Below are 12,079 nucleotides of genomic sequence, written 5' to 3'. Positions count from 1 at the left end.
TGAGTTATAGCACATAGCCTGGTCTATATGTTTGACGATGCGTTCATTGCTGTTGCCGTTTCTCTGCCTTTTTTATTTCTTTGGTATTATTTTTGCCCGTTTTGCAGATGTTGCGGTGTTGCTGTCGTGTCTAGTCCTTTTGCCCGTTGAGAGTTGCATTTAGTCAGGCTCTGTGCTGCATGTTCAAGTGGCAGCCACAGCAACAGCAACAGCAACGGCAACAGCAACGGCAACAACAACTGACTGACTGACTAACTTGGCCATTAAAGGATGTCGATGTCTTGGCCCTGTGTTCGCCGCAGGCCGCCCGATTCGTTCCGTTTCGATTTCTATTTGCTTTATTAATGCAGATACATTTATGGATGCCGGGGCATCCATCCACACCCCGGGGCAGCCAGCGCTCGCACGCATTTTAACCAAGTCATTTCCGTGACATACTTCGTGCCACCTCAACTTTTACTCTTTTGCCGATCGGCTGCTCTGGTTCTGGTTTATTTCTGCGGCCGTTGTTCTACATGATCGCCGCCCCGAGCTGCGGATGACATTAACCCCGGTCTCGCATTTATAACACGGAATCAAGCTGCATAATCTATAAACTCAATTAGACCAAAAAGACCCCCCAGGGCAATCAAAGGCAAACACATCCGATTGAAGGGGGGAAGTTATTGGAGTTTCGAGATGTTATTCCATTTGGCAAAGGAGTAGGTATGACATATAGTACTCATGAATGTGATCATAAGTTACTAAATTTTAACTTGGCATCTGACTAAATTGCAAACCTGACTTACATCATATTTTAGTACGCCAATACATTTTATCAATTAAAATAAAGAGAAAAACTGAAGCGAAGAAGCTAAAACAATTTCCATAAAACCATATTTAATTTAAAGATACTTATAACTATGAAATGAGCAAATGAGATATACTTATATTTCAACAGCAGACATACAGTTTATCATTAAACCGGGCTGGAATTTCCACATTCTCTACCGCTCGGGCAACCCTCTGGTAAGCTGGCCGTCAGTCCGCCCAATGCCAGCCCACTCCCCCACCAACGCCGCCGCTGACAACTTGCAGACATGTCAGGCACTGTCGCAGTTGCAGCTTTGGCCTCATGGCTAAAAGTTGCCTGCTCGCCGCAGGTTTGTCAAACTCTCGGCCAGACTGCAGTGCAGCAATCCGCTCAAGTCCAACTGCAGCTCGGCAGTTTGTCAGCCAGTCAGGCAGTAAGGCCGACTGTCCGACAATCTGACAGTCGGACATTCAGACATTCAGATACTCGGACAGCCGGACAGCCGGCCAGCCGGACGGACGGACAAAGTATCCGCTGCCATGTGGCAACGATAAGCGACAGGCAGCGACCGCGGCAGAGACGTAATTGACACAATTTGAATTTATATATTTTCAATGCGACAAAATGCCGGCAAGGTGACTAAGCCACGAACGATCCGAGTCGAAACGACCGATCCTGGCGCGGCCGAGCCTCTTTGTACACTCAGGAAAACTGAGGTTGGCTTCTTAAAACCATAAAAATTTGTAATTGTAAATAAACACTTGACTGGAATTTTTAATAAGATCCATTGGAAATTTACAACTCGTTTTGAGGGTTTACACATCTCTAAAATTAAGAAAAAAAAAAACAAAAAATGGGCAAAGTACTTCAATACATTATCAAAGTTTTTATAATTACTTAAACTTTTTCTATTTAATAAGGCTGGAAAAAATCGTCTGCAATCTTAAAAAAAAACTTTGGTATAAGATGTTAATAAACGTTCTATACAATCTTAAAATGTAAGATTTCGAATTTTGTAATATTACAAATTTTGAAACCGCAACTTTGTTTTGTGTAAAAAATTTTTAAAAAAAATCTTTGTAAATATTTGTAGTGAAAATAAGATAATCAAAAGTTTGTGTTTTAGTGGCTAGTGTCGGCCTGTCCTTGGGGGCTGTCGCGACCCATTAATCATCCATCGGCCAAAAGGGTGTGTGTGTCGTGCTGCTTTTGTTTTAGGCCAAGTGCTGTGTTGCCAAACACACACACATCGCCCAAGTAATTAGCCCGGCAAAGCAAATTGAAATGCAGAGCCTTTCTCTTTGCAGCATGGGCAAACAATGAGGAAGTAAATGAACCGAAACTAAGAGCCAAAGTCTAGGGATGAGCCAAAGGGCAGTGTGTCAGATGGAGATACAGATAGGGCTGTAGATAGGGATACCGATGCGGCGTGAAACATTAGTGCTGTAAGTTAATTTTTCGCTTCATCTCTTCTGTTTTCGGGTTAAACAATTGAAATGTAACGCTGAGACGCGTGAGCCGAGTAAAAGGCAGCAACGCAGAATAGAAAGGTGTTAAATTGGCGAGTCTGGGAGTGGGCGTATACTCGGAGATGGAGATAGGTAGGGCGCGATGGGGTTAAAGAGAAAGACTAGGGAGGCAGTTGGGGCGTGACACTCGCCGGCAGAGAAAACGTTTCCAAAAGGTCATTCCCCTGTGGTCAAGTTCTTTCGCCGGCTCAAAGGCAAGCAAAGATATCGATTTACTGGTGTCGTGTTTTCGAGTTCCCCCGTCCGTTTAATTGCACTTCTGATCTAGCTATCCGTCAATCTATCTATCTATATGTCTTTCCGGATTTGTTTTCATTTAATATTTTTACTGGCCATCAATATACTTCTGTGACTGCATATGACAGTTGGCTTTTGTTTGCTTATATTTGCTTTCTATTTGTCTTGTCTGTCAATCTGCTTTTCAATACTTAAACGGTCAATGCTTTGGTTTTGCTGTTCAAATAATCAGAAGTGCACTTTATTAAACCTCTTTCCCTACGTTTCAAAGCACTTTTTATATTGACTCAATTACTTACTTCCCCGTCAAATTGTTTAATTTCAAACATTGCTCTTCACTACGTTTATTTGCCACTAATTGTTTCGATATACATTTTTTTCCACCTTCAGTTACTCATTTTTTGGTTTAATTTTAATCAACGTAACAACCCTTTGTTTGTATTTAAATTCCATTTGTTATAGATTTGCTAAGCCTTCTTTCTGTTTTTATTTGTATTTGTAGAAATGAATTATATTATTGTTTGCTTTTCTGTCAATAAAAACTTCAAAAATACGGTTTTAATGGGCATTAAAAATGCCTAACTATAAAAACCACTCTTTTTTTGGTCGATTAAATATATACATTTATTTGATTGTTATTTAGTTTAAAACGTAATAAGAATAATAATAAATTTAAAAGAACACTTTTTGACAGGCTTTATCTACATAAATCTATTTATTAAAAGCGAATTAAATAGCAAAGATTACTTGCTCTTACAGAAAATTGAATCTGCTTGAATATAGTTTGAGACCTCTTTGCTGGCTTAGTCTTAGGACTTAGTTTTTGTTTTCATTTTGTTGATTCTTATTCCGTGCAATTATTTGGGGACTACAAAAATACCTAAATAAATATTTGTTAATTACCATGCCGACTGCCTATAGCTTTAATCCCCATGCCCAATCTTCCACTCTTAAATATATTGTGTTCCAGTTATATGCCTTTTATTGCTATTTATGCGCATTTTTAGCTTGTTATTTTGTAATCACACGCCCAGGTTTTCGCTGCCGTGCCTGGTGTTGTATTGCCCATGGGTTTTTGCATCCCCGATTCACTCGCTTACCTCCACCTCTCCAGGCTGCCCAGCAATTTTCCCATTGTTGGGCGAACTTTTAATGAATATCTCTTCAACACATTGCACTGTTTATCGTCGGTCTATCATTGTTGCTTTGGGTTTGGCAGCTGCGAGTGGAACTCGGATATTAATCAACGCTGGTTCGATCTCCGTTCGACCCAGATAACAATTAAAAGTATGACAGGTATGTTTGATGTTTCCGCTGTGGCAGGCATAATTAAAAATTAATATTTAATATCGGAGCGAGCTGCGGCTTGGGGCGTTGCCCCCTGACTATTTCATTTAGCTAAACCCTGGCCTAATTATAGCCACTGGTCGCTTGATTAATGGACCGCAATTGAATTAGGCCCTGTGTTTTTCCTCGCACCCTCCGTTTAGTGGGTCAACGCGGATTGAGTCAAGTTCGCCGAGCCCGGGCCTGTCAATTCGATTCCCGACCACCGAGCTCTTTAGCATATAAATCGAGGAACTCCTTGCTCAATCGGCGGCTCCCCACCGCCGGCTGATTGTAATAAAGACATGGCAATCGGCTGCAACGCCCGCGCCATGTCAGCGATGTCAACGTTTTTGACGTCTCTAAAAACCAATCAGCTCTGAAACTAAATCAAAAATCATAAAATATTCGAGAGGACGAGTGGAGGAGTGGTGATGGGAAGATGGGGAGATGCCTTCGGTGCCGCACACACATGGGGCGTAGGAAGCACGCTGCAGCTGACAACGTGAGGAGGAGTTCGGCAGCATCGATGGGCTGACGGAGTCCACGGCAATCCCTGCCAGAGTGGCTCCTCCAGTGCCTTTTATAAATAAAATTTGCATAAATTTAATAAACCCTCGCCTCGTCTACGTTTCGGCCACAAAAGGCTGGCAACTCAACTCCACTCCACTCGACTCATCTCCTCATCTCCTCCGCCGCTGCGCACTTGTTAGGGGCCAAGGAGATTTTGTGATTTACCGATATAAGCCAGACCGTTGAAGCGGTTTGTCACAAACAAAACAAGCCAGGCAGCCAACTCAACTCCAGCCAAAAAGCCAAAAGGAAAATCTTAGCAAGTACAAAAATAAAATAAGAAATGTGGAAAACCAAAGTTACAGAGAGAAAAACCCCGTTGTCTCACCCAGAGACCCATAAATAACCGAATCGCATCGAATCCGAGTCCGAAGTCGGTGGCACAAATAATGATGTGACACGGGTCCCATGGCCGGGAAAATGGAAAATGGCAGTGGAGCCGAAAACCTGGACGAAGCAATCTCCACGCAGGCTCAGTGGCATCATCATTGCCGCACGCATAAATCGATTGCAGCTTGTTAGTTGGCCCAATGACAATGGTGCCCCAGTGGATGGGGCTCCTTTGCATATGGAAAGATGAATGATGAATGCTCTTTCCAGCCGGGAGCAGCACTTCCTGGTTGCGGCCAGGCTGGCAGCCACACAAATTAATGTCAAAGTCAAAATGAAAATGGCATTTGGCAAGCGCAACGTGCAACGTGCCATGTGCAATGTGCAACGTGTAAGTTGCAAGTCGCTAGTGGCTAGTTGCTGGTCGCCAACTTGCGGCTCACAAATCGCGCCATAAATTTCAGCCGGCGGAGCTGCAAAAAGCAGGCAAAAATGACAGAAATGCGTTTATTGACCAAATGTGCAGTGGACTCATCGATTACGAGGCCGAGACTTGCCTTGGCCATAGCGCATGCGTCGCGGCTGCTGCCTTTTGGGAAAAAGCCACGCACCGGCGCGGCACTCGTGTCGTATACGCAATGTGCAGCCTGTGTGCCACGCCGGCCATTTGTTGTTGCTGCTGCGTGTGCCATACACCAAAATATCGCCGGCAATTTATTTATAAACATTTCCCAGTTAAATGTCACCGCAGCGAAGAAGCAGCCGATATGGATTGTGCAAAAATTTTAACTCCCAGTGATGGTTAAGCGATCATCGACTAGGTTTAGCTATGGATTTTGTATAATATTATTATTCAAATTAAGTATTATAAACTTAAAACTTATCTATACCCTTCTGCAAAAAAAATGTACAATCCAAGTCAGTTTATTTCCGAAGTAGTCCTTTTCCTATATTTATTTAAATACCCTGTACAATTTTTCCTGATATCTAAAGATATTTTAATTAAATTCCCTGCATTAAATTCCTTAATTTTTTTTTTTAACAATTTCCCTCAATTATCCAACCAAATTTAAGCTGACTTTCCACCAAAGACTCCCCTAAATCATTAAAGAATTCTTAAAGTAGCTCCTCTTTAGTCAGGCCTAATCACATCCTATCCATTTGGCTGTGGCTGTTTGCGGCTGTCTGTTTTAGCCAGCATTGCCGGCACTTGGCCAAAAACGGGTATCTCTTAGCCATGCCAATCCGCGGGCCCCATGTCCAAACTATTTCTGTGACTGCCAAGCGCTAAATGTGTGTTACTTCCGAGCAATGTCGTGAGTTGCAGCCGCAGACACGGGCTCAGGCGAACATGTGACAGGGAACACGGCAGGGGCGGCGCAAGGGGGCCAGCCAGCAGGCGACTCTAATGCATGATTTATAGTAAAATATTTATTTTTACTGTTAAGTATATGCCGCAAACAGTGCAGTGAGAGAAAATCTAACACCAAAGTGGTACAAATTTTGGCATAAAAAATGATGACACACTTAAAAGGAATTACTTTTTATATTTTGTGAAGAGCAAATACAATTATTTAATATTTATTATATGTAAAGTAATAATAGATTTTATTTATGTTATTTGAATAAAATGTTGATAGAGTATTTCCGCATAAGTTTGTTGTTGATTTTCGTAAAAATAAAATCGTTAACATTTTTATGCGTTTTTTTTAATTTAAAATCAGAAAGGAATGAAAAATGCATCTGCACTAGGTGACACTAACCTTTCATACTGTCCTTTTCAAATGGGATTTTAAATATAGTTATAAGCAACTAAAAAATTAAAAAGCATACTAAATTGTATTATTCATTGTAGATAAACCTAGTGCCATAAAACACCCCCCAATATTTGTATACTTTGTGTTAGATAGTCATTTCTGCTAGTGTACCGGGACATGAGTTGTCGCATCTCTGGGGGTGGGTGCCCCGCCACATACGGACTGGGGTCTTGGAATGGAACTCGGAATGGGACTGGGACAGGTTGCCACTGGAGCTGCTGCTCCTCGGCTCCCCAGCTTCCCCAGCTTCCACTGCTGCCTCTGCTGTCATTGTTTGTGGCCTTATCAGTGTGCATGCAAAGGAAAGAAGACCCAGATGAAGTCTAACTGTTATTCCTGGCTGAAGATGGCAGCTTGTTAGCTGGGGGATTCTCGCTAATGTCACTCATACGACACGTTGCACAGGGGCAGGGGCGGGAGCAGAGCAGCACAGCAAGTGGCAAGCTCCGCCGGCGGATAAAATATGAATGTCAACCGCTGGCGCATATAAATCAGAATGCTATCAGCTGATGACCCCATTCAGAGCAGGGCAGAAAGCTTTTCAATAAACCGTGTCAAGCATAAATCATTCAAGATATCGTCTCAATCAGCAGAAGGGAGCGAGCCTGGCCAGGGGAATTAAGCCAGAAAACCGAGAGCCCCTTGACAAGCGGGCCAACAATAAGCGATAAGCATCAGCGCCATTGATTTTGCATTGGGGTTTGGGCCATGTGCCCTGGTCTTAAACAAAAGTGTCATAAATCTTGCAGCGAAGAAGCTCGACACACTGGAACGAATCTGAAGAGCTGCTGGCAAGTGCATTGTGGCCCTGTGACAAAGGGATACTAATGCACGTAATACGTGCCCCCTCAATAGTTGGCAACTGCTGAAAGCCGGGCCAGAAAGTTCGAGTGCTAAGACGTGGTTCGACCACAAGGAAAGACGCAAAATCCCCGGCCAAAAGATCCTCAGTCAGGCCAACCCTTTTTCGGAAATTGATTAGCTCTCGGGCGAATGCGACAAGCAACTTCCTGGCCCATCCATTAAGTGTAACCCTTTTAATCACACCAGCCATCACCTGTGTAGCGTAACCAAAAATTAAAAGAAGATTAATGACATACAACAAATTGCGCTCAATGTCGCATTAATTGAGGCAATGAGCGCATGAATAAATTCATGAATTTACACACCAGACCGAGCCAAAAAATAAGTGGAAAAAAAACAATGACAAGGCGCCAACTTCTAAGCCACAAAATGCGCTTTGAGCCAAGGTCTCTTACAAGTTTTGACGGGCTGATTGCGTGATAAAGAGCTGGCTGGCGAGCGCGATGAAGATCGTCAAGAATTACTTAAACCATTCTGAAGTTTATTTTTGAAAATGTTTTATTTATGTCGAAAGTAATTAGCATCATTCAATGCTAATGGTGATGCAGGCTTAGGAAATATGTGTAATGGAAACAAGGTTTATGGTTGCCACTCTAAAAATGTGATTAAGACTAAATGGCGATGCAAAATGAGTATCACGAAGCAATGCATAAGATAATTAGGATATTAAATTATTTTTAGAGCTATTTTGGGGTAAAATCAATATGGAAACAAAAAAATAATGTTTTGCATGCTCACTAAAGTTTGGTATGTTTAAAAGTAAAACAAATAAATTGTATTTTTTTTGCAGTTTTTGGGCTTGACTGAGACCAGTTTTCTTTATAACTCACTCATGGCGATTGTCAATTTACCTAACACTTGCTAGTCAACAAACATGTGCACTTACGGCCCTGCCCCTCTTCCAACTTCTTGGCGCGTGTTACGGGTTTTTGGCCAAAAATCTGATGGCGTTTTGAAACCATCCCTCCGAGCACTCGGGCAGCAGCCAAATGCTGGCGGTCGGTGTTGGCCACACATGGCAACACTGTAACACACCCAATTTGGCTTTCGGGCCTTTGACGCTGTCTATTAGCCGGGTTATGAGCAAATTACGGGAGCGCCGCGGCCATAACCAATGCCATGCCCCACAGAAATCCGCGGCGGAAAAAAGCTAATTGCACCACAAGCACACGTTGCCATTGGTGGTGCGGCACTCGGCGGTTCGGTGGTTTGGTGGTGCGATGGAGCGGCCTACGCAGCCTGCGGCCGTTGTTTAATATGCAACAAATCAACGCGCCAATTGTGGCGTAAAATATTTACATTGCCCCCCGCCACGGGGCCTTTGGACCCCAGCCCCCAGCCCGCACGCCCCTGGGGACAGGCAGCTGCCTGAATTTAAAAGCCATGAGCTTCTCCACAACGCTTCCTACTTCCATTCATTTGTTGGCTAATCTGGTGCCATCAGTCAGCTTTTGATATTAAATATTTATATAATTGTTTTCATATGTTTTACTATTTTATTCATTTAGAGCGTCTCTTTTGAAAAAAACACATATATTTATAATTCATTTTAAATATTTCGACACCAGAAATATTTGTAAGTACCATTTTTTCCTTTGTTTTCGTAATTAAGAAATATTTTCATGTTTTTGTGGTTGTATGTAAAAGAACAAAGATAGTCGTGTTAATGCACAGCATTCAATCTGATCTCTTTATTTGTATACCCGAACATAAGCTCCATGTCTCCCCTGCAGTTTTCCATTTTTCAACGAGTAATCACCTACTCCGCCACACTAGACCCACTCCCCTTGACTGCCAGATTTTGTTTATTGCGTTTAATTTGCGCATTGTTTGTGTGGCTTTTGGGGGATAATTGCAGGCATCAATTGCTGCAGCAGTGGCACCCACTCGCACTCACAGAGGGGCAATCAAATTGCCGGTGGACAGTGGCAATCAGATTGCCACAGACACCCACTCGAACCACCGAGCCGACGAGCCACCGAACCACCGTGGAAAAATGTGCTAAAACCACAAACTGTTCCGTTTGGCTTTCATTAAGTTTTCAGCCGCTTTTTTGTTTTGGCAGCTCCATAATCAACGTCCATTTCGAAGTAGCCCCCTGACCCCCACTATTTGCTCTGGCCATTTGTTGGCTGTTTTATTTGGCCAAGTTGTGTTTGCATTTCTCGCCCCGTGAGCCGTGTTCGTGTGCTGTTTGTGTGCCATTAATCTCCAGCATAGAACCAATCAAACACGCGAAACACTGAAATGATTCCCCACTGTTATTGATGATGTGTTGATTAGGTTCTGACAAACCAATCGCGGTCATGTGAACAACAATCAAAGTACAAAATTTCACTTTGAACTCGAGCCGCGGCCTGGGGTGGGGGGAACGCGAAGCCCCGCTGTGGGGGTGGAACTTTTCGGCCTGGACGCCACTGCCATTGCAGGCCATGTGTGCGGTCATAGGCGAAATTTGGGTCATGTTTGCCTGCTCATGTTGTCGAGCCCAAGGAAAAAACGGAATAAAGGAAAAACCCTAAGCCGAAATCATGCAAACCAGCGTGTGTCTAATGAATTGCCACCCGTGTGTGGCTGCAGCCGCTTTACCTCTTTTTTATTTTACCATTTTTACCGGCGGAAAGGAGCCGGTCAAGATTTGTGGTCGCTGCAGTTACGCCAAAGAGCTGCCACCGCTGCAAGAATAACGCCGACTGTCTGTCAATTGTTCGATATTTATGGAACATAAATCCAACCTGAAGGGTCATTCACTAATTGGGCTTTTTCGTTTATGGGGAGAGGCTTTTATGGTCAGCTGGCCGGCTTAGAAATGAGTCAGTTGGGGTCGTAATTCAAAGATACCTCCACTTCCACGACTTCTCTTACAGCCATTAGCAAATTGCTTATGTGCGAGCTGGTTTTATGTTTTCCTTGGTTCTAAACTTGCCTTACATAGGCATTAGCAGTAGAAATAAAATTGAGCCGAACTAAATTTAAAGAATATTTGCCTATAAACACTAAAATATACCCTTGCACTTTTCCTGTTTCTCTGTGATATATTAAATATGGGTGCTATTTAAATCACTTAACCCTCCACACGTCAGTGATCCCAATAACGACCTTTGATTCCACTGAATTGGCGCATAATTATTTCCCCTTACACACAAATCTAATGCAATTATGTCCGAATTCCAATTCGGAGCGAACTTCCGTAACAACCCTCGTTTCGGCCAGTGCCCTCCCATCGACTTGTTAAGTCACACAGCTTTGGCCAAAACAAAAAACCAACGAAGAAAGATCTTTGCATTTGTAATTTCATGCCAGAATTCCTCGATAAATTGATATATATGATGGTTCACCATGGCCAGGGCCACGCCCCTTGCGGCCCACCGAGAGCCCGGCTAATGGCCTGGCCAATTGTCGCAAATTAGTGGAGGCCAGCCCAGCACGCACACACGGCCAACATGGCCAACGTGGCCAACATGGCCAACACACACGCGGGCAGCTCACATGCAAACAGAACAGGTGAAGTGGAGTCAAGACAAGACAACTGGAGTCAAGACAAACACCTAAAGCCAATCCACATGAGCACCCAGGCTAACGGGACTCCGGCGCACAGAAGATGGCCAAGAGGACGGCCAAGAAGACGGGGAGAAAGAACAGCTATAAAGAAGTTTACTGCTACAATTGGCAAATTGAAAATTGCTCGCTGGTGGCGGCGGCGTCGGAGTTTCGAGCCGAGGTTGAAGCTGAAGCTGGGGCCCGAGCAAAAGCCAAAGCTGATGCCCAAGTTGAAGTTGACCGGGCCAAGGCGGAAGCTTCAGACCGAAAGACCCTGAGCGGGCCTAAAGCTAAGGCTCCCCAGCTCCGCCACCACCCCATCCCCGGCGATGCGTTCGTCTGGCCAGATAAGCTGACATCCACAACGTGCCGCAGACGATGATGCATTTGCCAAGGCACTCGCGAGTGGTCGCAGCCCCGCCGCTGGAGTCGCCGCGCCAGACAGAGACGTTTCAATTTCAAACGAGGAGAGCTGCATTAGCCGACTCCAGAACGAAAGATACCCTTTTCTATCTCTACTTATGGCTTCTTGTATCTAAATCTCTTCATTTTAAATACCATTAAGTTTTAAGTACCCTTTACAAAGCCTATAAAAACATATGAGTAGGCGTTTCCTTCTAAGTTCCATCTATAATAATAGGAAATATTGTGTCCAATTTTGAAGGATTAAAAATACTGCTGTTTAAATAAAATATACTCAAGCACGTATAATAAATTATAATATTTTATTTATTGCTAAACAGGTGAACTAACCAGTTTAATTAAACCGAAAGGTCAACTTTTAGTCTTGGAAGCTACAAGAAAGTACACTGTCATCTAAAGTACATGTAGGACCGCTTTTTATAAAGTTAGTTTCGCTGTTCGTATAAATGTCCTTCCCTATTCTACTTAGTACCCTCACAAATTAAGCATTCAAGATACCCTTCTGCGCCATAACTAAAAGGTATTTCTTAAAGCAACCAAACGGTTTTGGCCGGCCAATCTGGCAGGCAGACATTTTAATGAAGCCGCCGTCAGGCAGCATTTGAGGCAGCCACTCTTGGCCGTCTGGCTAGTAACGGTGCCAAGTC

At 43.5% G+C, this 12,079-nt stretch overlaps 1 protein-coding gene across 3 annotated transcripts in view; it reads right to left on the bottom strand.

Moving 5' to 3' along the window:
* Window positions 1-12,079, bottom strand: part of LOC108030179 (uncharacterized) — an 86,152-nt gene that overhangs the window by 34,381 nt on the left and 39,692 nt on the right. The gene's annotated exons all lie outside the window — the stretch shown is intronic.

This window comes from Drosophila biarmipes, chromosome 2R, assembly GCF_025231255.1.
Source record: "Drosophila biarmipes strain raj3 chromosome 2R, RU_DBia_V1.1, whole genome shotgun sequence".
In the NCBI taxonomy this organism is placed as follows: Eukaryota; Metazoa; Arthropoda; class Insecta; order Diptera; family Drosophilidae; genus Drosophila; species Drosophila biarmipes.
This window is presented reverse-complemented; position numbering and strand designations above follow the sequence as displayed.